Source organism: Molothrus ater, chromosome 5 (assembly GCF_012460135.2).
Source record: "Molothrus ater isolate BHLD 08-10-18 breed brown headed cowbird chromosome 5, BPBGC_Mater_1.1, whole genome shotgun sequence".
Lineage (NCBI taxonomy): Eukaryota > Metazoa > Chordata > Aves > Passeriformes > Icteridae > Molothrus > Molothrus ater.
Genome location: NC_050482.2, coordinates 65,264,779 through 65,288,155, shown reverse-complemented (window position 1 = coordinate 65,288,155; position 23,377 = coordinate 65,264,779). Strand labels below are relative to the sequence as shown.

The 23,377-nt window shown below is 42.8% G+C and overlaps 1 protein-coding gene across 3 annotated transcripts in view; it reads left to right on the top strand.

The window, feature by feature from the left end:
- Positions 1–23,377, top strand: part of PPARA (peroxisome proliferator activated receptor alpha) — a 76,559-nt gene that overhangs the window by 21,836 nt on the left and 31,346 nt on the right. The window contains exons 4-7 of one of the 3 annotated variants that reach the window (XM_054514809.1): positions 14,255–14,421; positions 14,999–18,142; positions 20,481–20,513; positions 21,680–21,832. The gene's annotated coding sequence lies outside the window, so the exon portion shown is untranslated. Of the gene's footprint in view, positions 1–14,254; positions 14,422–14,998; positions 18,143–20,480; positions 20,514–20,833; positions 20,849–21,303; positions 21,477–21,679; positions 21,833–23,377 lie in introns of those variants that run through there. The other 2 variants (XM_054514811.1, XM_054514810.1) reach the window with 2 other exon arrangements.

The following is a 23,377-nucleotide window of genomic DNA, read 5'->3' as shown; positions in this document are numbered from 1 at the left end:
ACAAGGGGAAGCTGCTCAGAAAATCATGTTTCATCACTGCCAGGACTGTCAGTGTGTCTATTAAAGATTGCAGGAATGAAAAATTAAATACTAGATTAATATAGCCCATCAAGTGGAAATAAACTTGATCTGGATCTGAAGAGAAGCTGGAGAATGATCAGGAACCGCAGTGGGGATGGATGGATGGATGGATGGATGGATGGATGGATGGATGGATGGATGGATGGATGGATGGATGGATGGATGGATGGATGGATGGATGGATGTGGAAGTGTTATATCTACAGATGCATCCCAGCTACAAAACAAACACTTCAGTGTCCAGACATGGGGAATCTGGGGTAGAGCTTCAGCTGCCAGACTTGTCTGAGAATCTGGGAGATGCACGTGAAGCTCCCTGGCAAAAGGTAGAAACTGAGGCATCTAAAATATGAGGAAATTCTGTTTAATAAAGTCCCTAAGGAAGCAGTATAAATTATAAAGAGCAGCATTGAAATGTTAGCTGTGACTTACAAACCTCCAGTATGATTCTGCCTTAACATCTTCCTTCCTCCCTTCCTACTCATTTAACAAGTATTCTACGTACAATAGTCTTTATACAAAGTTTCAGTTCTTTTGCAGCAAGTGTTACTGACTTACTATAAAGATGCTCTTTGATAGAAGTTACTTTCCCTTTCAGCACTTCTAAATAGTTCTGTTTCGACTTTGTGCTTCTTTTCCCCCAAAATCTGAGTTACAGAACTTCTTCCTTCAGTCCCCAGTGGAGGCTTGTTGTATTGTATTGGCTTTGATGTGAGCAGTTTTAGCTGCTTGGTTTAGTTTTGTCCTTTCAGATTTATTTTTAACCCTTTAAGAGTTAAAATAATTACACAGCATGAAATCTTAAAAGGCACAGTGAGATACTCATGGTAAAAATGTATAACAGGTCTGGTTAGGGAAAAATGTTACAGAACTGATGTTCTCTTTGTCTAAAAAAGGAAAGTACAGGTGGTATCTTTGTCAGTCTCCCCAGTGGAAATAATAGGCAAGATTTTAAAAGCTGATTAACAGCTGTAGCTAAAGAAACTGAACTCTTACAGTCACACAAAAATCAAAAGGGACCAAAATAGTCTTAATTAAGAGCTGTATGCTGTCTAAAACTATAAAAATTAATATCATTTGGCTTCCCAAGAAGTAATTACAGGTTATAGAGACTTGAGGAGATAAAATCTCTGGGGCAGCTACAATGTCTGGGTGAATTAGGAAGCCCAGATGTAATGTTCAGAAATATGAGATGGACAGGTAAAGGCACTGGCCAGCTGGCTGCCACTGATCAGAAATGTCCTAAGCAGCGAGGAAGTACCAAAAAACTCGACTGCTTTGGCTCATACCAACAGAGAGAAACTGCAGCAGCAAGGAACTTGCAAGAGGAAATTAAAAGCTGTCAGGATTCCTTGACACGATCCATCCAGTATTTCAAATTTAATGTCAGTGTTTATAGACCCCAAAATTACTGCCATAAGAAGAGTGGAAGGCCATTACTATAAAAGTCTAAGTTTTCTAGAAGCACAGCATCAGTTGAGACTGAAGAATCATCTTGCTGCTCTTGCTTTGGGAACAATAAACTATACACCTCAAACAAAAAAGAGTTGAAGTGGGGATAGGAAAGATGGAAGCAATTGCTTTACCTCAAAATAGCTAAAAAAGGCAAATACTAGCTGTAGAGGAAAATGTCTTATTTCAGCATATAAGCAAAAGCCTTCCCTGAAGTTATAATCCCTGCCTTGCTACCAGCCAGATGTTCTCCATAAAGGAAAATTCACTAACTCTTCAAGTACCACAGGTATATGAAATGCCACTAGTTTTATACTGGCTGATTAAGTTAAAATCATTCCACAAAGTCACTGTAATTTAACCCATCAATGCTCCAAAATGGCTGGGATGAGTAGGAGTACCAGTGCCAGATAAAACCCAGGAAAAAGGATGGAGACATTGAGTTTCTGTGCTTGTAAATCCAGCCCCAGCTCACCAGGTGGTGGCAGGAGAAGCTTCTGGGCTTGGTCACCATGTACAGTTTTTTTACTCTCCCTTATACAGTGCAGAGCAACAGGTGATGATGTTTTAGGTTTCACTGGAGGCATTTATGGAGAGAAACTACATTGGGCCTGCATATAACAATGAAAAACAGCACAATATCCCCATGGGTCAGAACACATGGAAGAAAGTACAATTTGTTGAAGTGCAGAACAGGTCAGCTTTTTCTGGGAAGGCTGCAAAGATATGTAAAATACAAACAATAGGACAGTATAATTAATTTGCTTAACTGACAACATAAAGCCACAGAAGACAGGCAACGCAGAAAAGCTGATTTAGTGCAAGGAGGGAAATTTGACAGCCTGTGCAGGAAGAAGGAGTCTCAAATTGTGGTGGGTGTTTTTGTGAAAAGCTGTGCATGGAGGAGGTTCTCAGAAGTGGCTGAATCAAAGCATCTGGAAATTTGTCTTTGAGGGGATGCCCACTTGGCCTGAGTGCACAAAGGAAAACCTGTGGTGTGGGCACTCCCCTGGTCCCACGTAGTGTTTTGAGATGTGGGTGAGATGCCATCATTGCTGTGTCTTTCAGTGGCACATGTGTGTGTGCTCTACCCTCCCTGCAGGCTTTGGGGCTGCTGGTGGCAGGAAGCTCAGACCCCTCTGGACTCACACCACCTCTTTGTACACCCCTAAAAAAGCCCCAAATACTCCTGCAGCTGCAAGGATTGCTCAGTGTTACCTTGCCAGTAACACACAAGGCTCATCCTCATTGACTTAAACTCGTGCTCCAGCCAGTATAAATATTTGTTCATCCAGGGCCTTTTCAGAGCTGTGTTACAGCTTTACCTGTGATTCTCACTGGGCAGAACTGCAGTTTGGATCTGCAGGAACATCTGAACCCCTCATTTTCCTGGAACATCTGTTTTCAGCTGGACAGGAAGGTGGGAGAAGAACACTTACTGACATTATTGTGCAGCTAAAACACATTTCTGGCTCCGAATGCCAGGGAAATGACAATCCTTTGCCAGCCCATGGCCTCTGGACTATGGGGCATGGGCTTTATCACATGCTGCAGTCAGCTGCAAATTAATAGGGAAAATAATACTTTTTGTCCTGTGAACCACATTAGCCACAGAATTATGCCATTATTTCTTTCTTCAGCTGCTTTTCTGGTTCAGTTCCAGTTCAGCTCTGCCTCAGCAGAATCCCAGCCAGGCTGAATATGAATTTCAGCTGAACCAGAATCTCTGCTGTTTCAATGTTCCTTTCTTGTTATGATACACAAATTAACTAGGAACCAGAATGCAATTAAGATTGATGAGTACAAGGATTATTTTTTTACTCTCACAGCCATATCTGTTCCAGCTTCTAAGTCTTCCTGTCTATAGCAGCAAGAATGAGGGATGAGCAGAACGTGTATTCTATGTCAGCAAGATACAACATCAGAAAGAGAGTAAACAGCCCCTGCAAGCACCTCCTACAAACCTAGGAAATGGATGTTACCCATACCAGAGACAAACAAGAGTAGGCACTGTCACCTTTGGATGTTTTAAAGCCAAAACACTACAGTCTGACTGAAACTCTGTGACTCAAGTCTTCCTCTACCAAAGACATGATTCGTTTTGAAAAACTAACATGAGCTGAACCCCAATTTCAATTTACAAAAAGTGAATTTAGTTTTTCAGCCACCATCCTGTCACACCAATAAAACTGGGAACAAATTAGCAATTACTAAAACGCATCATGAAGTATCTTTTGAACAGGAAGAGGTCAACTTATGTGTTCCCAAGGGTCATTATACAACTTTATGGCACCAGACTATATATGATGTGAACGCTGTATTTCTAAATGAAATAGTTTTGGAGTTCTCACATTTTATGTGGCTGTTTTTCTGCAAGAGAAAATGAACTGTAGTGCTGATTTCCTCTTAGGTCTCTCAGTTTTCCATACACACACACACCTGTACATATATACACAGTGTAGTGGTAGTTCTTGGTATGTTAATGAAATGCCTAAGTTGTAACAGCCTATTTTAGTAAATTTGACCAGCAAGTCTACATTGGAGGATCTCTTCCCTGTGACTTTCCGTGGCATTTAACACTACCTGCAAAGTTAAAGAATTAATTCAGACAAAATCCTGTGCTGCAGAGGCGGGTATTGTTACTACTGCTATTAATGTACTTTTTGGAACAAGGCAAAAGGAATTCACCTGTACTACATGAGTTACAGCACAGAGAGACTTGTGCCCACATTCTCCCCCTCTCCCCTATCCTTTGGACCTTGAAACCTTTCTGCATGTAGTAATTTAGCAAAGGTTATTGTCTGACTTCTGGGTCACCTGTGCCTGGACACAGCCAGCCCGTGGCTGGGTGAGAACCAGGCAGCCAACAGTGCCACAGTGTTCCTGGTGTAAATCCTCAGGCAGGGCATCACTGCTCCCTGGGGAGGATGGCAGAGTATTTTGGATTGGGGTAAATTACAACCATGAACTTTGTGTGTGCCAACTAAAACAGCACAAAAAAATAAAACTCCCCCCTGCGCCCAGCAGCGGCGAGGCTCTCACCAGAGCCAGCACAGCCATCCAACTATAAATAGCAACTTCCCTAAAATTAGATGGAACTGGCAGGCTCTGGGCCATGAATGGGAGCACTGTTAATATGCTCATCAGGTACTGGAAGGGCTCCAAATCTGACAAGGCCTGCTACGGCACAAATGTTCTGTGCCTGGAAAAATGAGCAGGAACGGCTGAATGAATGGGGCCAGGGATGTTTTCCTAACTGGATAATAATGTCACAGACTGCCTGACCATGCTGGTTACATTTAAAGGAGTACTGCAAGTAAGGATATTTCTCCATATTTCTTACTGCTTTGCTTATGCTAACAGAAAATGCTGTTAAATCTAATGAATAAAGAAAGGTGGGAAGTCTTTTAGGGGGAAATTAATACCAAGATACTTAGTAAAGTTAAACCAAGCTGGGTAACAGTGTAAATTTTAGTATGTAGCTGCTTTTGGCTGTTCTTCATTCAGAAATGGCTAGGGCTTATCTGCACTCCTCCATGGTGATTTTCTGAATAGTGAATAAAAATATGAGTAGATGGTTCACCAGGTACTTGGCACTAATTGGCTACAGAAACATCAAAAATGTTGTTTGGCTTTCTGCAGTTCAAAACAGACCCCATAGCATAGGAGGTGCCATTGTGGTCCCAAAATGGCAGAGAAACTTCAACTGCACAGATGATGTATGCTGACCTTTTCTCTAGCCTAGTACCATTGAAATCCAATCACTTCTGCACCTGCCATCAATCAGCCCACACTTCCATATATAGTCTTTTTTTCCCCCTAAAAAATTAAGTTACCTCATACAAAGGCACCTTGAGGGCACATTGCATTTCCACAAGGGAAGTCAGAGCACAGCAGCTGATGAATTGTGAATTTACACCGAGCTCATTGTACAGTGTCTCTCCCATGTTGATAAACCATTCATTCACTTCAGTTTAATTCATTTTGAGCGTGAATTAAGTTAAGGTAATTATGGCCAGCTGACTCCTAAATGAGTGTCCATAGAGAAATTATATATGCTTGAGTTATACTCACTTTAAATTCACATCTTTTTTTGTTAATTCACATTGACATCTTGTGCAGGACAAACCATTGGGTATCTTGGGCTTGTGCCAGAGCACCTTGAAGATAAGAAAGGAGATTTTGAACTAGTCTCAACAGAGGGCAGAAAAATCAGATTCTCAGAGATGAAAGATATAGCAAATTTTTTTTGTTAAATAGAAAACATATAAATGGCTCAAACATAATAAGATTTTTGCAATAACTATGATAATTTTATGGGTTTTTATGATAAACACTAAAATTAAACATCATAGCACTGTTTCTATGCCCTTCTCAAGTCAGCACTTGTTGGCCATAAGGAAACCCCAAATTTATCCCACCATGCCCCAATTAATGTGATCATTTAAATGGGCCGAAGTATTTGCACAGCTTGCTTTTATTTTTTCTTTTTTTTTTTTTCTGAAATCATCTCTTCATATGGCCATATCAACTTCTTTCTAATGTACAGAATTCTTTGAGTCATATGTAGATTAATTTTCACCATGGCTTCAGGAAATAAGAGTGAGTTACTCTAACTCCAGCTGGAAAATAATGATGCCATTGCTCCAGTCCTGCTGCAGCTTTGCCACTGTCACATTAACAGACTGCATTGGTGGTCTGAAGGCCTCACACAGCTGCAATGAAAAGTAGGTTTAACCACAGCTTCCAGACAATGGTTTTTTGCTTAGGAGAAATTTTGTGTAAGCCAGCACTTTGAAATTTAATCCTACAGTGGTTAAAAATGAGACTGTTTTTTCTCCATGAGGGGATTTAATATTTGGGTTAACCACTTGATTAGCAAGGTTATGACCTTTGTTTATGGAATAGCTGCTGTATTTTTAGCCCAATGGGAAGAAGAGCTTTGATGTCCAGAGTGCTGATAGTGAAGTATGTATTTTCACGGGGGAAATGTTCTGTGTCAGTGAGGAGCAGGAATGAAGTCCAATGAGGACTCAAAGGGGCTTCTTGAATAATTGTGTGTGCATGGGGAGAAAACAACCAAAGTGACAAACTTGCCAAAAGCTTTCTATGTGAAGCTATAAAACTTGTTAGGATATTGCTGTAATTCTTTTGGAAGACTGTGCACACACTTCTTAAATATAGTGATAAATATGAAGAAAAGTTTCATAAAGAGAAATACCTTGGGTTCTGAACTGAGATTTCAGTAGAAAAGATAATTAAACAAAAACTGACAAAGAAACTAATGGAAGTTCAGGCTCTACTTCATAGCTCCAGTTTACTCCATAATCCATTTTTCCCTCATATTTCCAGCTCTCTCCCTTCCCACCGAGCCCGGAGAGCTGCCACTAGAGGTCAGGTGTTTATCGCTCTCCTCACTGCCATCAATCACCTCTCGTGCTGCTTGGTTAGAAACCAGCCTGCCTGAAGTCAGATTAGAAATCAGAGCAAGGAGGAACTGTGAATTTACACCCCGGTTATGTGTTCTTCACAAATCACAACATTTAAAATCTAGTTACGACTTCATGTGAGAAATCTGCAGTACAAGGATGGGATTTCCTAAACAGGCAAAGACAGAAATTATTGATTCAGGTGCTGCACCAAAACCAATGGGAGACAGTATCAGTAATGGTGATGAAAATAATGATTAGGTACAGTGCACATAGGTTTGGAATGGTATAGGGCAGGTTCTGCTGTGATTTTTACCAGTAATGATTATTCTTCTCACACAATTAGTGTTTGCCTGACCAATTTTTTGGTCTGCAAAAATGAGTGCCAGCTGGACGGGCAGCATGAGCTGGGGAGCAAATCAGCTACTTTGCCCCAAAAAGAAGGATGCTGGGGGATATCTAGGGCTGGGTGCTGTTTTCAGTCTAGGGCTGAAAACAAAGGACATGGAGCTAAAGGAACTGGGGGAGAAGATGTGGCCAGCTGAAGTTCCCATCTCACAACATGCTTGGGAAATCAGGTTTTGCTTGTTTCCTGGCACACATGCAATGTGTGTATGGCTAGGAATAGTTCTATTAATTTTTCCAACTTGCTCTCAAGCTCTTTAGTAACTGCACAGTCAATATTGCTGCCTTGTGCAAAAATACAAATGTAAAATTTTATTGGGTTGGGTCTTTCCCAGTGAATTCAGTGAATAGTCATAGAAACTAACACAAGTAGAGCAATGATTCCAGGTCCAAATGTAGGCTCATTTCATCAATACTTATGTATTTTATGGAGGATCATGATGAGTTTCTGAGCAAGAGCCTAAGAAACGAGAGCCTAAGAAAAAACAGTCATTTAATTGCTTAAAATGAGATGCTATTTAAACTAACTCAGCCAGTATAGAGTGGTGACATCAGAGAACCCCACTTAAGCTATTGCCTCCCAACTCTACATCTCCACAGGGAGATGCAGTAAATGAATTTATGGGGATAGATCCACAGGCCAAAAGCATGTGCAAGGGTATTTAGCAAGCAGCAGTTGAAGTCTCCTGAAAACACAGCTCCAGTAACTCCAGCTCATTCATGGTGCTTCTGAAAGGCCCAAACCCAGCCCAGCATGAGGAAGGAAACTTCCCCCTTATCATTCTCTTACACAAAGGTGTTCCCATGACATGCCCCTGTTCCACAGATCCAAGCAAGAGCAGGGATTTTGCTTTCTGTAGGAGAGATAAAAAATTATCAGCTATCCTTCCTTTGTTAAATAAAAGAGTTGGGTTCAGTCTTCTGTCAGAAACCATTCAGTAGCAAAGAAAGAGCTCTAAGCTATGTGGATGCAGCCCTGATCAGCCCCAAGCATCACTGCCATTCCAGCACTTGAAACTTCTGGTTTTGTAAGCTTTTCTCTTGAGACATCTCCACAGAAAAAACCTGGAGAGTATCCAACCTCACTTTAAAATGTATTTCACCTGACATACAGAACATCTTGTGTAAACCACCCTGAGATGATCTTCAAAGCCTGTTCTTTCCTTCACTGCCTCTTTCAGAGTGCAGCAAATTCTCTTATGGAGATTTCTCTGATGGTAACAACAATCATTGAATCTGTCCCAGAGCGCAGTCTTTTATTCATTGGCATCACTATGTTTTCAAAACATTTTCCAGGTTTGTTTGAAATAAATAATTTGAATTTGTTATTTAATCTGTCCCTCCATGGCAAATTGCAGGGGACCTTCTGTGCAATGTCTTAGAACTGTGACAGGGTGACAGGTGGTATAAAATTTCATCATTGAAAAACTCAAAGCACATCAATTCCAAATTTTTTGAGAGATTTAACTTTATCAACAACTGGAAAAATGAAATAATTTAAGAGTAAAAATCTTGAAGTACCAGTCATACACATTAGGAATAAGACAGAACTATGTTTATTTAGGTTTGGAAGGGTAGGCTTTGGGGTTTTTTGGTAGAAGAAGTCTTTTTATCTTTGTTCAAAGAGTGAGTGGCTCCTGTTGTAAGCAGCATTATGGAAAGGGAACAAGCAGTTTTGTCTCAGGTGTTTTCTCTTCTCTCCACCTTGTTTTTACACAGTGCAATCACCGGTACAGAAGTCCACAGTTACTCAATGTCCAGTTACTGCATGCAAATATTTTTGTTGTGATAGAAACATTATTTTAGAGGATGGCACAATGGCTGTGTTACTATTTTAAACCAACTGCTGGTAATATGAAACTACTCCCAGAGTACTTGAAACTGCTACTGTATGGTTTGCTAAAACTGCATTTAGGGTTTGTTTCGTGGCTTTGATGATTACATTGCTCAGATCCTGCTGTCCCTTGTGCTTTGTCTGCTCGGAACAGGGACCACAGCTTTTCTTTTCAACCAGAGAGAAATTTAAACAGCAAATATATAATTTTTAGGCTTAGGTAATTTCCAGGGGGGTATTCTTTGTTATTTGTAGATACAAAGTTTTATAATGATTAAAAAAAAAAAAATTATGGGAAATCACCTATTTGTCTTGTTGTAATGCCATAAGACAACTGCAAGGAGAATTGTTTTTAAATGAGGAATGGTTCTATCAAGCAAATGTGAAAATAAATTCAGTAAGTAGGCATTCATTCTCATTTTGCAGAGAAGTCATGTATATACCTTGAGTGTTAAAAGATCAGTCTAAAAGATCACCTGTTATATCAAATTTTCACTAATTTGAGGGCAAAAGATCTGCACTCACAGTTGCAGCTGTTTTCTGCAGAGCTGAAATCTTGCCAAATCTGATGATTCTACAGGGCCTGCACAGTTCTGGGTGCAGTCCTGCGAGGTTTCTGTGCCTGCTGACAAATAGAAAGAATAACTTTGTGAACACTGAGTGACTGCACTTTGTAAAGCTAAGCCACTGCAGGTGGTTATGAGTCCTTTCTTTTCTGAAAAGCAGTGCTTTTAAAATCTATTTAATGCTGGAAGAGTTAGCAATCAGCAAGGTGTTCTCTGCTGCTGCCTCCATCTCTCTGTAAGTTCAGGCCCAGGTGTCTGGAGACACATCAGTCAAAGGTGAATATATACAAAGAATATGTGCATCCATCTACTCCTGACAAAGGGATAAAGTGACTGGTATATGTGGAGTGCAGGAGAACTGACCTCCTATCAGCTGCAGTCTTGCTGTGTTGACCACTTAGACTTTTTGTAGTGATACAAGAGGAAAGCAAGAATGCAATTTTGCTGTTTGTTAGGGTTTTATAAAATAACTTTCTGGCTGTGTCTCTCTTCTACACCAGTGAATCTGGCAAGGCAAAAGTAACCACATTATTCTCTCACAGCACCCCCCAAAAATAGGTAAAAATGTGCTCACAAGGTGTGGGGTAGACAGGGTGCAGGGTACTGATAGAGACAAAAAGGTGGAAACATCAGTAGCCATCCTGCCTCCTGGCTCCTCTCAGAGTTCTTCACCTCTCAGAGTTCTTCACAGTCAAAAAAGTACAATTTCAAGGCCTCTGTTTCTTTCCTCCTCAATGTCTCTGCATTTGGTACATCTCATCAGTCCACTATTTTCCTTTTTTTAATAGCAGCTTCCCACTCCTGAGCCTCAATCTGAATACCACCCATACAAATTGATGAAGGTGCCAAGTCCAGCGTGGCATTTACAGAGCTGAGCTGCCACATCAGGTTTTCATTGTGACCTTTATTGTGACCCATGTGTCCTCAGGCTCTCCCTGGCAGTTTGCTGCTGCTGTAGCACAAGCTCCTCTGGGAGGAGCTGCCCCTTTTTTTTGCTGCAGAGCTCTCTGCTCTCCGTGAGGAACGAAAAATAACAGCGGTGGGTTCCAGTATGCATGGCATGAAGGATGTGGCTGCCAAGAACAAAGGCTTGATCCTTGTGTTCCACAAAAAGAACAGCTCAGTATACTTAGCACATTGCTCCAAGTGATTAATCCAGGGAATAAAGGTGGGCTTTTTTCCTGAGGCACATGAATATTTTTTAAAAGTACAATTTTATTCTCTTGGAGCAGCAAAGCTTTAGAATTGAATAGCCTAATTTCTAGTAGTGCTATCATGGCTTGTGATTAGGAATGGAAAAACAATATCAAACAGTAGCCTACTGTATCAAACATATTCGTTCAATAATCTTTTTGATATCCAGGAGCTTATCAGAAACCTTGTGTCAGGTACAGACTGCACTGGGTACAACCTGCTGTTCTGCTGGAGCAGATGAAGGCAGATCAGCTCTGCAAATTCAGAAAACTGCACATATTGCAGGAAGCATTAGGTATTTTCATACATCTGTATTATCAACCTTTTCTTTTAATGTAGGGTTTGTCCCTTCACTCCGAAGTAACTACCTAGAGGCTATTTAGTGAAGAGCCTTGCTGGATTCAGGCCTACTGGAAAGTATTTATCACTGTTTACAGAAGAGAAAAGCAGGGCTGCCAGATTAGCAACCAAATCTAAAACTGGCTTCAAAGTACATTCTCCGATAGCACAATACACATCTTTCAAATTTATGGACATGAGTGGATAGCAGAGAAAAACATGAAATCATCATTTATCCAAAGACAGCCTGACTTTCATGAACCATGGGTACAAATAAAATGTGCATACCTTCCAGAAGCAAACACTGTAGCCAGGTCTCAAAGGTAACTCAAATCTGACTAGATTAATTTAACATCTGTTAGTTGTATTTCTGAATTAAAGCATCATTAGTGTAATATACATACCAGCTGTAAAGTTTTTATTTCTGGAGTGAAAAATCAACATAAGAGCTAGAGACAGAAAAAACAACAAAAAAATGGTTGGTTGTTCCATTTGGACTCTCTTAGGATTTACAGAATCTAGGAGAAAAAAATCATTATTGTATTTTATTTTTAATCAGAGATTCACTGGGTCTGGATTAAGTACATTTTGATACCAGCATTCCACTCTGATTTTTGAATGTCTGGTTTACCTTCATTTGGGTAATAAATGATATTTTTCTGCATATAGTTCATGGGATTGATAGTGGGGTAATGACTGACTTGAGTCTTTCCTCTAAGAGCAAATCAAAGTTGCTAAAATGTCTTAGGATCTTTAGCTACGTACAGGCAAACAGCACTTTACAGAACTGAGAGAAATGGTAAGATTTAGCCCCAAAGAACTGAATAGTCAGGTAAACAGGAATTTAGTATAATTGCATTAGAAGTTGTCAATGAAGAGTTGGCCAATTGGAAAAACAAAGTTTGCAAAAGAAATAGGGCTTGAAGGACTATCCTTTGTATCCTCTCTTGAAGGATCCAAAGAGAGCAGGCAAGGACAGTGCGTGCTTGTGAAGAGGGACATTGATCCAATCAAGGGGTTTGAAGATGGGGGAAAGATAAGAGGAATAAAACTAATACTGGTGCAATGGGAAACCGAACAACCCACCAGGGATTTCAACCACTCTGTGATCTGTTTTTTAATATCTGGAGAAAGAGGATATGGCCTTTACCACCTTCTTCCAAGGTATGGTTAAACAAACAAGTGAACTGATGTAACACCTCACAGCTGCAAGGGGAAGATCTTCTTTCTGCCCTCTCCCAGTATCCTCTCCTCACCCTTGTGCCTGCTCTGGTGTTCCATGGCTCCCAGCTGAGGCAATGCAAGTCCCTGACCTACAGACAACTAGCCAGTCTTTGGGGGAGGTTGAAAAATGCCACAAATACTAAAGCCCGAAGAGGGTAAATTGTGGAGCCTGTGCCTGAAATAAGGGGTAAGAGAAGGGAATGTGGTTTTCCATTGATATTACCCCAGAAGGCTCCTCTGCTGCCGCAACACCATGAAATGCAGTTGTCTGACACCTGGCTTTGAGGCTTTTTTCCTGATTCAGTTTCTAGTCTGAACACTAGCCTATGGCATTGCCCTTGATAAGAAAAAAAGTTCAGTTTTTCACTTTGTGTTGTAATTAGAGTTTTACTGGGTCAAAAAAAAAACCAGAGACTTGTGTTTGTTTTTACTTACAGCTCGTGCTGGAGCACAGTCATAGGTAATAGCTAATCTAACTGTAAAATCTGAGTGGAGGCACAGCTCCTGTAATTGCACAGCCAAGTAATCAGGTGATGTCAGCACACTGCCAGCCTGGCTGGTGTAACCTCACTTACCCTGAGCTAACAGAACAGGGCCCTGCCTTCCCCGCTCGCGGTGCCACGCGTCCCTCGCACTCTGCGGGGCCTCTGAGGCTTTCTGCGCGTGGCCCTGTGCCCTGACAAACCTGGTGACGCGTGGGACAGTGACAGGGCACTCCACCTGCTGCACAGCTCCAAAAGGCAAACTCCCGGAATGCAAACGTGAATGAGATGTACAGGGCAGGTATATTGACAAGATCTTTTTTCTTTCCAGATTAAATAGAAATAAATTGGAGGAATACTGAGATATCAGAAATATTTGAAAATCCCAGCCTGGACATTAAACAAACATTTGTAATGCTGAAGCCCAGGATAAACAGCAAATATTTTGTGTTCTCTAACAAATATTTGCAGAGTTGCACACAGATGAATTAGGTAATCAGGGCAACTGCTGTCAGATAGCAACTCAAAGTGGGTGCAAAACTCTATGATACAGCTCTAATTAACCACTCTTGTATGATGTTCTTGTTCTCGGAGGCTCCCAGAATGGCATCAGTGATCTGCCTTTCCTGTTGTCAGCATTTTCCAGTGGCTTGGGAATGTCTGGGGTCTCCAGCTGTGGCTGTAGAAAGGGTGAAGCCAGATAACCAGTGCACCCTGAGAGGCAGGCAGCTGGCAGGAGACCAGATTTGGTGTATTTACTGCTCTACATTCAAACCTTACGGATTTTGTCTGCCAGTTTGCGGAGCCAAATGTACCTCAAGACATAAACAGCAGGTAAAAAGGAAGAAAGGGAGAGAATTATATTAAGACATGCAAAAGATAGTAACAATTTTAATTTTTTTTAAATGGGGGAAGACCTGTAAAATAATTCAGTTAAAAACTAAATATCTGATAACAGGAGTACGCAGAAAAGCAGACTTCACAGGCTGCTCCTTAGACAAGTTCTTGCCTCTTTTAAACCATATACCCAAATTTTCCTTTTGGCTCTTGCTGCATTTGGAGTGAATGAACTGATACGAGACAGACAGTTTCTTCACATTTTTTGGGTTTTTTAACTGGAAAGACATTCTCTCAGGGATTATTATGAGAAAAAAAATGTTTGGAAAATATGCTGAATATTGCAAATATATAGCTTAGAAAACATGCTGGATTTTCATCTAGTTCCGAACACTATTTCTATTTCTTGCAGGTTCAGCACCAAATTGTTTCCACAAGGTCATGAGGTTTTCAGAAGCAAATGGAGCATTTCAGTCTTGGTTTCACTAAAGAGAGATGGGTCTTGCTACACAAGGATCTGTCATGTGCAATTTTGTTTACTTGGGACTGTTTGCTAACCTCCAGCTTCAATGAGTCACGGTATTTTTACTGCCATGCTGTCCATTCCATAGGCTTTAACACACTCCTCCACTTAATTATTAACAAAGTCCAAAGGTATCCACCCCTCTCCCACACAGATCTTCCAGCTAAACACAGCTTTGAAACCTCTTCTTATTTAAAATTGTTCTTTACGGTTTGGATAAATACAGTGTTAGCAGTTGATGCTCTCGTGTTGCTGCAATGACGTCCTTCCCCACGAAGGCTCCTGCTGCTGTTTACATTCCTTATGTCCAAACAAGCCAGACTTGCCCACACTCCAGCAGATATCCTCTGGCTTGGCTCCTCGTGATCCAGCTGAAAATCACCTCCTTTCCAGGGCTCCTGTAGTCACTGAAAGAAGCTCTTCCCTCCATTTCCTTATCCCTCAGGTTCCTGCCACAGTCACCTTTTCCATGTCCTTGGTGAGGCTGGACCAGGGTTTGATGCCAGGCTGATTTCCAGGGTAGTGTAGGGGACAGAAATTCAGCCAGTGCTCCTCCTGGATGTGAGGCACATGCCATGAATTAGATAAAGAAATTATTCTTATTTTCTGGTGTTATTTTCTACTATTTTTCAGTGGAATAGGTTCCCTGATCTGGTTCACAGCACAGCCCTGCAAAAAGCTGGAATTGGGAACATTGAGCAGTGATGCAGCATGGCATGAGGACAAATAAGGTAGTACTGAATGTTGGGATGTTTCTGAGGCCACAGGATCAGAAAACTGTGACCTTTCTTTTGCTGGCCTAGGGTAAGCCTCAATTTCTAGCCAGTAATGAGCTTCTTAATCTTATAAGAATGTGTTTTCAAGTCTCGTCTGACCTCCCTCTTCTATGTTTTTTAACATTTTGTTTACAAATTATTTTATCAAACACTTAAAAAAAAATTTTACAAGTACAGTCTTGCTTAAAAAAACCTGTCCAGGACTTAGTTATGAGCAGCTCCTATTCACACAACAAAGCTGGTCAGTATGAAGAGCAGTGAGAAGTACTTGAACAAGAACGTGCACAGTCAAAGTTTAAAAGAAAAACTGGTAGCTACAAAGCAGCAGCCCCATTATTTGTGCTTTTGTTTTGAAGTGTGACTTTTAGATGTGCAATGATTGAGCAGAGAGTCCCAAAATGAGCTGTGTGATTGTTCATCCCAAGGCAGCTGTGGCTGAGGCCCGGTGTATCAGTTGTGAGTGCTGGAAAAGGCTGGGTGTGTATCACAGCACGGTGTTAATCACAGCCTGGAAATCACAGGTAGGAAAACAATTTAAGCTCAATGGTTACTCAGCTAATTGCTTTGACTAAGTCTCACATTTACACACCCAAAGCACCCAAACTCAACATTTTTACTTGACAGTAGAAATACTTGCCCTTTCTCCGGGGGAGATAAGTACAAGCAGTACAAGGGAAAGAAAATGCTTGCTTTAAGGACCCCGGAGAACTGCAAATCTGTGATTAGATGAGCTCTGGGAAATGCACTGATGTGGACACACAGCACCACTATCACCCAGGAAATATCCTACAGTGTGCCACATGCTGCCAACTCCGGAAATGGCATCAGCCTGTACTTTCCCTTTAATTGCCTCAGCTGAAACCAAACAAACCCAAATCGGCTTAGCTTTGAGCTCCCCTTCAGGAGCCGCCAGACTTTGCACCAAAACAAGCACACATGCACGATTGGCGCTGCATCTCCTCAGCTGCTCTGGAAGTCGTACAATGTGTGCACAACCACTGCACCTCCTTGGGCACTCTGGCAGCAGTACAACCTGTACAACCACTGCATCTCCTTGCTAAAGGTGTGCTTACACCTCTGGTGCATGAGGTGTCCAGGGTATGGAGGCAAACAGAAGCTGCAACTTCAGTTTTCATTTCTGCACTTGGCCTGAATTATTTACAAAGCAAAATTATTTAGGGCAAGCGGGTATTTTCACAGCAATTCCTTCTTGAAATCCACATAAAACACGAGTGAAGGCCCAGAAACTTCTGCATCTTACATTAAGGCTACAACTAAAGCTAGACAAGGATAGATAAGCACTGATGCTGGGAAAATTGACCAGTGACAGCATAAGCCAATTGAGGCATGGAAGGGAATACACACTGTAGAGGTGCATAGGAGGACACATTAAAAAGAAAACCAAGTAGAAATTGCTAATAATTGTATTAGGAAACACAATCCACCGAACATTCTGTCTTGCTTCTTTGTTGTGCTGTGTCATGCTCATGTACAGGCTGTGCAGGGAAGGAGCAGGTTTCCTGCAGCATTGGTAAAGGACAGTAGAGAGTGCACCGGAGGTTACAGGAAAGAAGAGTTGGGAATTGGAAGCAGACATCAAAGGGGGTACAGAGTTGACGTAAATAGAAAAGAGAGTTGAGAGAGGACAGTGAAAGTTGGCTTTAGCTGGAGACAGGGGAGAACGAGGGCCAAAAGATGTGTTGCAATAGCCACTTGTGAGTAAGGTCTGAATCACAGTTATGGGGGGGACAACAGGGACAGATTTTATGTACATCACCCAAGAAGAGAATCTCAGTGACATGGATAAAACACCAACTGGGAAACTGAGACTGGGGAAAGGGGGCAAAAAAGGCTTCACTGAGCCAACAAAACCAAAGTAGGAACAAGTGGGAAACCTGGATCAGAAAGAAATTCTTTCTTTGAAACTGAAAACATTCAAATAGTATTCAGTTCAAAGGACTGGAAATACAGGGATAAATAAATTTAAATGCTTTAAACAATTAAATTAAGAGTGCATTTATTTCCAAGGATAATAGGGAAAAATCTGCCAAAAAAGGAGGAGACTTTTTCCCTCAGTCACACTATGGCAAGTACCACATTGATCAAAGAAAGGAAGGAGCGATCCACCCCAGAAAGAGAATAACAAAACTTCTCCCAGTTCAAGATACCAAGCAGTAATTTGTTTTCTAAAAATGTATACATTTATTATATTAAGCTTAACTGATTTTTAGCAGTTCTTGGAGACCAAAAACAAAATGCACAAATAAATCTGCTAAATCCTGCTGAATCTGGTAATGCAGTGTCCAGCACAAAAAGAAATGTATAGAAAAAGAATATTACACTGGAGAAAGAAATTATCCAGATGAGAAGGTAGGGCAAATTTGGGAAAGAATAGCCACAGCTGAGTTTTAAGAGTAATTGCTTATTGCCATCAGGTGTTTTCAAGCAGTAATTTTTCTCTCTACTTCCTCCCCATCCAACATGGGCTCCCCCTCAGAAAAAAAGATTTGGGACATCCTGCTTTCCTGTAAGAAAGTTGCTTGCTCTGCTAGTAGTTTTCTTTAAAGATATTTTTTATTAAAACAAAGAATTGAAACGCACTGGCTGTAATAATGATGAGGGGATAAACACTAAAAAAAAATTAATTCACCAGTTCTCAACCTGGCTGGCAATCATCTATTGAAAACCCATAGCAACAATGACAGCGCCAGCATAAAGAGTAATGAGAGGAATTCTAAACATTTTGGCTTAAGAAAGGTTAATAAGTTTAAAGTACCATGATCTTACGTGCAACTGTTCTGAAGTCTTTTTGACACAGGAAGAGATGAATGGACACCTGCAATGTTTGATCTTGACGCTCTGACAAGTTATGAATTGTTTTAGTAAGTGAAGAGTAATGAGCAAAGTAACCTTCAGACATGAAAAGAAATTATCTGAATGACCAAGGCTATACCTTATATAGATGGGATGGCATGGCAAACATCTCTAACAGAAATTAAATGTAAGTAACAGCTTCATTGCTTATTTTCTTGGGAAATATAATCTCGCCTTAGATTTTTTTTTAATTGAATGTCTAAATAGTTTTGTGGAAGAGTAGGCTTGTGCAAACCTGTAAGTTGCATCCTGCTTCCATCCAAAACCTGTCATAGTAAAATGAGGCAGATGAGTCTCATGTGACTTAGCTAAATGTTTTCATTTATCACCTCTAGCCTTAGAGCTTTGTTCTAATCCAGGAGAGAGACATACATCTAAAAACAACCAGCCCTCAAATCCAGCCTGAGCTAAAACCAACAGCAAAATAAAGCAGCACAGGTATTTCTGTACCCAGACAGCTATGCTGAGAGAGAGCTTCATAAGGAAAGCTCAGGATGGATACATCTCACTGTCTCCTCTGCTCCACCAGTTTTCTTGGCTGTTTTTTGGGGTTTTTTAAGGGGTTTGATTTAATGAGAGAGAATTGTGCTTTTAGCAATGATTTGCATACTGTGTATATGAAATAAATCAGATTTAAACCTTTCCTGTTCATATCACATGGGACTATTGGCTTTGACATATTTTGACCAGGCATAAAGGGGCAGGATCCAGCATGTGCAAAGTTATACAGAAAAAGAATCAAATTACACTCTGACAGTTTTCTAGACTTCTGCTAGTGACCTCTGCTTATAAAACTTGTTGCTTTGTGATTGTCCACCCTCTTCTATTCTTTTAATAAGCACGATTCAAAGATTAATGTAATTAATTTTCCATTAGTACATGTTAGTTCTGTAAGGCTTCAGTAGGCACTCACAGAGAAACAGAACCCTATGTATGCTATTTCTGCTGATAAAGTGCTGGCTACGATACTGGGCCTCTGCAGTTCCCACTTCAAATAAATACTCAAATGGGAAGGCTCTATGGCTCTATCAACTTTGTAGTGGAAGTATTTCACGATGATCCAGCAAAAACAGGGCCCATTGTCTGTCAAAATCTCTACCATCAAATCAGCAAGAGAAACCACGGCAAATATTTGAGCACAGGGTCAGCCCACTTCCTGCATTCTACCGTAGCTGGAGGAGGTGGCGAAGGCGCTGCCAGTTTTGCCTGGTATGGTCTGTCCTCCCAGACTTGTGAATGAGTCTGTGCTGACTTGGAGCTGCTCATCTGCTCCCACAGAATTGTTATGAGAGACTCTACATGTGGCCTTTACATAAATGAAAAGGCATTTCTCTTTTGCAAATGAAAATGTTTTGTGATAGAAATGCTGTGCATGGCTGTGCAGGCCTCTGACAAAGCCAGCTGGCTACTGGAAAGATGGAAAATCAACAACTGCACAAAGCTGGCTGCTTCTTCCACAACTGTCAAGCTGTTAGGCAATTGTAATAAGGTTATTGCATATTAATGGAATAGAACACTAATTGAAGGTTATTTCAGATAAAAACCTAGTAAATAATCTGACTTCTGATTTCTAAAAGCTTCCACATTTAAATAACCAATGGATTTTTATATTTAGTATCCGGTTAAGATTTGAACTGTGATAAAAATTTACACAAACCAATCAGTAACTACATGTCAGAAGAATCACTTCCAGAACAGGGGTTAAGAGAGCTCTCTTCCATGCCTGGAGTAGCACAGCCCTCCCTGCTGCAGACGGAGCTTGCTACATGTTTGGTGTGGGCTGAGGAGCCCACAGCTCATAAACAGGAAACAACCCACAACTCATTTTGGATTCCAATAAATATTTTGTGTTTTACTGCCTTTGGGACAGCGCCTGTGCATGAGTCAGGGCAAGATGAGGTGTTGATAAAAAGCTGAGTCAGCCTGGCATGCCTCTCACTGGCAGCTGTGGCAAGTCCCTCAAAACGTGCATATTCCCCAGGCAAAAGCCTGCATCCATTCCAACACCTTACTCTCGAAAATTGTCGTGCAGCACTTGCATCATGTCACCTCACCTGTGGTGAAATATGCAATTGTTAAACCTGGGAATTAACCTGCTAAATCAACTGATTCTTGTGGCATTGGGTGTTGGCCCAGCTTGGGACAGACCGTGGAGCAGCTCTAGTGGTTGAAAAGTTGAACTGTGATCAGAACCAGTTTGAAACAGTCTGAAATGCTTTAAATCAATATAAGGATTTTATTTAGCTTCTGTTTTGCATGGTCAATATTGCCTTTTGCTGGCTGGTCCTGACCCATGCCTTTGGGGGCTTTTCAGCCTCTGCTGTTACTCTTGTTTCTGCACCGAGTGCTCTGGTGTCCAGGGCCATGTGCTAAACCCAAATTTATGAGAAAATTATGGAATAAAGTGTAGTGCTCACTGCGGTAATGAACCAAACCCTCAAAACAACGCTCTCTTCCATTTCTAGGCCTCATTTAACTTCCTATTGGAAATATCTGAAGTGAGTCTTGTTTTATCATCCTGATACTGTGCCATTGACTACTCAGCTCACTAATTAAGTGAGATTCCTGATTAAATTTTGGTTTTGGTTGGGTTTTTTTCTTCCCCACATGGAATGCAAGCGTGAAGGCAAACACGCCTTTATACGATTTTGAGAAGTGTTTCGTAGAGCACAGATGAATGGGCACAGGCACGGCCCCTCCTCGCCGGCCCTCAGGCAGGCGGCGCGTACCGCGCCCGTGGCAGCCGGGCCGCCCCTCCGGCCTGCGGGGCTTTATGCGCCCCTCACCGAACGGCCCGGGGGCTCAGGCTCGACCCCCTCAGCCCCGTGTCCCGGTAAACATGCGGCGGCACGGAGGGAACGGGAGCCGGGAGGTTGTGAGGGGAGCGAGAGATGTGAGGGCACTGAGGAGTTTAAGGGTAGTAGAGGGATGTGAGAGCGATGTAGGAAGTGAGGGGTGGGAGGGATATGAAGGGAGTGAGGGCAGCGAGGGGTGTGAGGGCAGCGAACGGAGTGAGGGCAGCGAGGGGTGTGAGGGCAGCGAACGGAGTGAGGGCAGTGAGGGGCGTGAGGGCAGCGAACGGAGTGAAGGCAGTGAAGAGTGCGAAGGAAATGAGTGTGGGGGGTGTGAGGGCAGCGAGGGGTGTGAGGGCAATGAGGGGTGTGAGGGCAGCGAACGGAGTGAAGGCAGTGAAGAGTGCGAAGGAAATGAGGAGTGTGGGGGGTGTGAGGGCAGCGAGGGGTGTGAGGGGAGCGGGGCCGCCCCCGCCCCGCCAATGGCGCGCGGCCGCGGCGGGAGGTGTGTGCCGACCTCACTTCCGGGACCTGTCACCGGCCGCTCCCGCCCCGCTCCCGTTCCCGTTCCCTCCCCGCTCCTTCCCCGCTCCCGCTCCTTCCCCGCCGGCAGCCGGCGACACGGCTCGGCCCGGCCCCGCCCTGCGCGGCCCGTGGCAGCGATGCACGGTACTGCCTTAGGGGCGGCCTCTGCCCGCGCGGTGCCCGTGTCCCGGCCGGGGCGCCGGCAGGAGGCGGGAGCGCCCGCCCGGGGTTGGGTGACGCCCCCGGCTCGCTAACGCGGCGGCGGCTTTGCTAATGACCTGTCCTTTCCTCTCCTCCCCTCCCTTGCTATTCGCTATTACTTATCTCTCCGGCCCCGCGGTGTGAAGCCCTCGGCGGAGCGGCGGCGGACAGCAGCAGGAGGTAGCCGGCCCGGGGAGATGCTGTAGCGGCTCCCGCTGCGCGCTCGGAGCGGCGCCCTGGCCCGGCTGCGGGAAACGGGGCCGAGGGGCTGCGGGACGGGCAGAGCCGGCCCGGCGCAGGTAAAGAGACACCCGGGAAGCGCCGGGGGAGCGGGATTTCGGGGGGCTGGAGGTGGGAACGGAGAAAGGGGTAATGCGAGGGGCTGTCACACGAGGGGCTGGTTGGCAACTGTCAAGTGTCCCAAATGGAACATCTGGATTGCCCTTAACCTGGAATGAACTCGGACACGAGGCAGAAAGTGCCCGCTGCTGGCTTGGCTCAGTCAGGCGGGCTGTGCTGTTCCCGGCCGGCTGGGCAGAGGAGGGTCCTCTGTCCTGAGGGCGAGCGAGGAGCAGCAGGTCACTGGGAACGCCTCCGGGGCTTGCTTCTGCGGTTTGCCGCCTTCTTGGTTGTCCCCGTGGGGCTGGATACTTGCTTTTCAAAAAGCATTCCAGGAGTAACAAAGGAAAGGAGTGCGAAAAGGTGTTGCCTTGTATTCATATTAAGATTGGCCCAGTCTCACTCAATGACACGGGAAGCTGTTCCTAAGCTCTCTGATGGAAGTGGTATGAGCATAGGATTCGTCACACGGGATTATCTGGAATGATAATGTTTGGCACTTTTGGCATTGGGTGTCTTAGTAGTACTGCACTAATAAAGGTGTTGCATAAGTTTTGTTGTGAAGGAAAATCGTGGTCAAACTCCTTGTATTGCAGAACATGCACAGACTTTTCTCATTGGCATCTGGCACTGCTCACCTATTAAAATTTGCTTTGCAGGCAGCGAAACGGATCAGCTGTAAAAACGATTTCCTTTGTAAATCCTGAATCATTGACTTAGCACTGAGGCTGCTACCTGGTCTCGTGCTGGAACTGAGGCACTTGTGGTTCATGTGATGTGGTCACACGTCTGCTGAACCCAAACCAGCACCATAACTTTTGTTGGCTGGCATGAGCTACCGAGCAGCCATCAGCTCCCAGTGACTTTGAGTGGCAACTTTGGGAATTTCAAGTAATATAATGTAGTTTATGGGAAGGATGAGGGTATGCAGACCTTATCAAAGGTTTGTGGAACTCCCCAGACTGCATGCTTGCTCTCTTTTCCCATGTTTGGAAGAAACTCTTGGCATGGTCCAAAAAACATTCTTATCAAGCTGTTGGTGCCTTATATTGACTGTCATCCTCTACAGTGAGGTGCATAGGGAGTTTTGGCTACCTATTGGAAACACCTTGTGGGTTTGTCACTTGCTTTTCAGTAGTTCTTTACTGTCCTCATTTTCTGTTAATACTGTAGTCTTCATAAAGGGTATCATGAATTTTAAACCATGGAGAGAGGGTTACACTTCAGTTGTGATTTTGTGTTGTTATGCTTTTAATATTTCACGTGCAGGGTGTTATAAAAATATAAGGGACAATAATGTCCTACAGGAGAGTAGGATATGTGGCCTAAGATACTACTCTTGGTCTAAAAAATGGATTATAATGCTCACTGTTGTCCCAAAGTGGGCTAGGAAACATAACTTTTCTTATTATTTTTTCAGAAGCAGCTTGAACTTCAAAATTGCAAACAGCTCTATTCTTGTCTTACTTTTCTATAGCTTTCCTGATGAGATTTGGGTTCTGGCT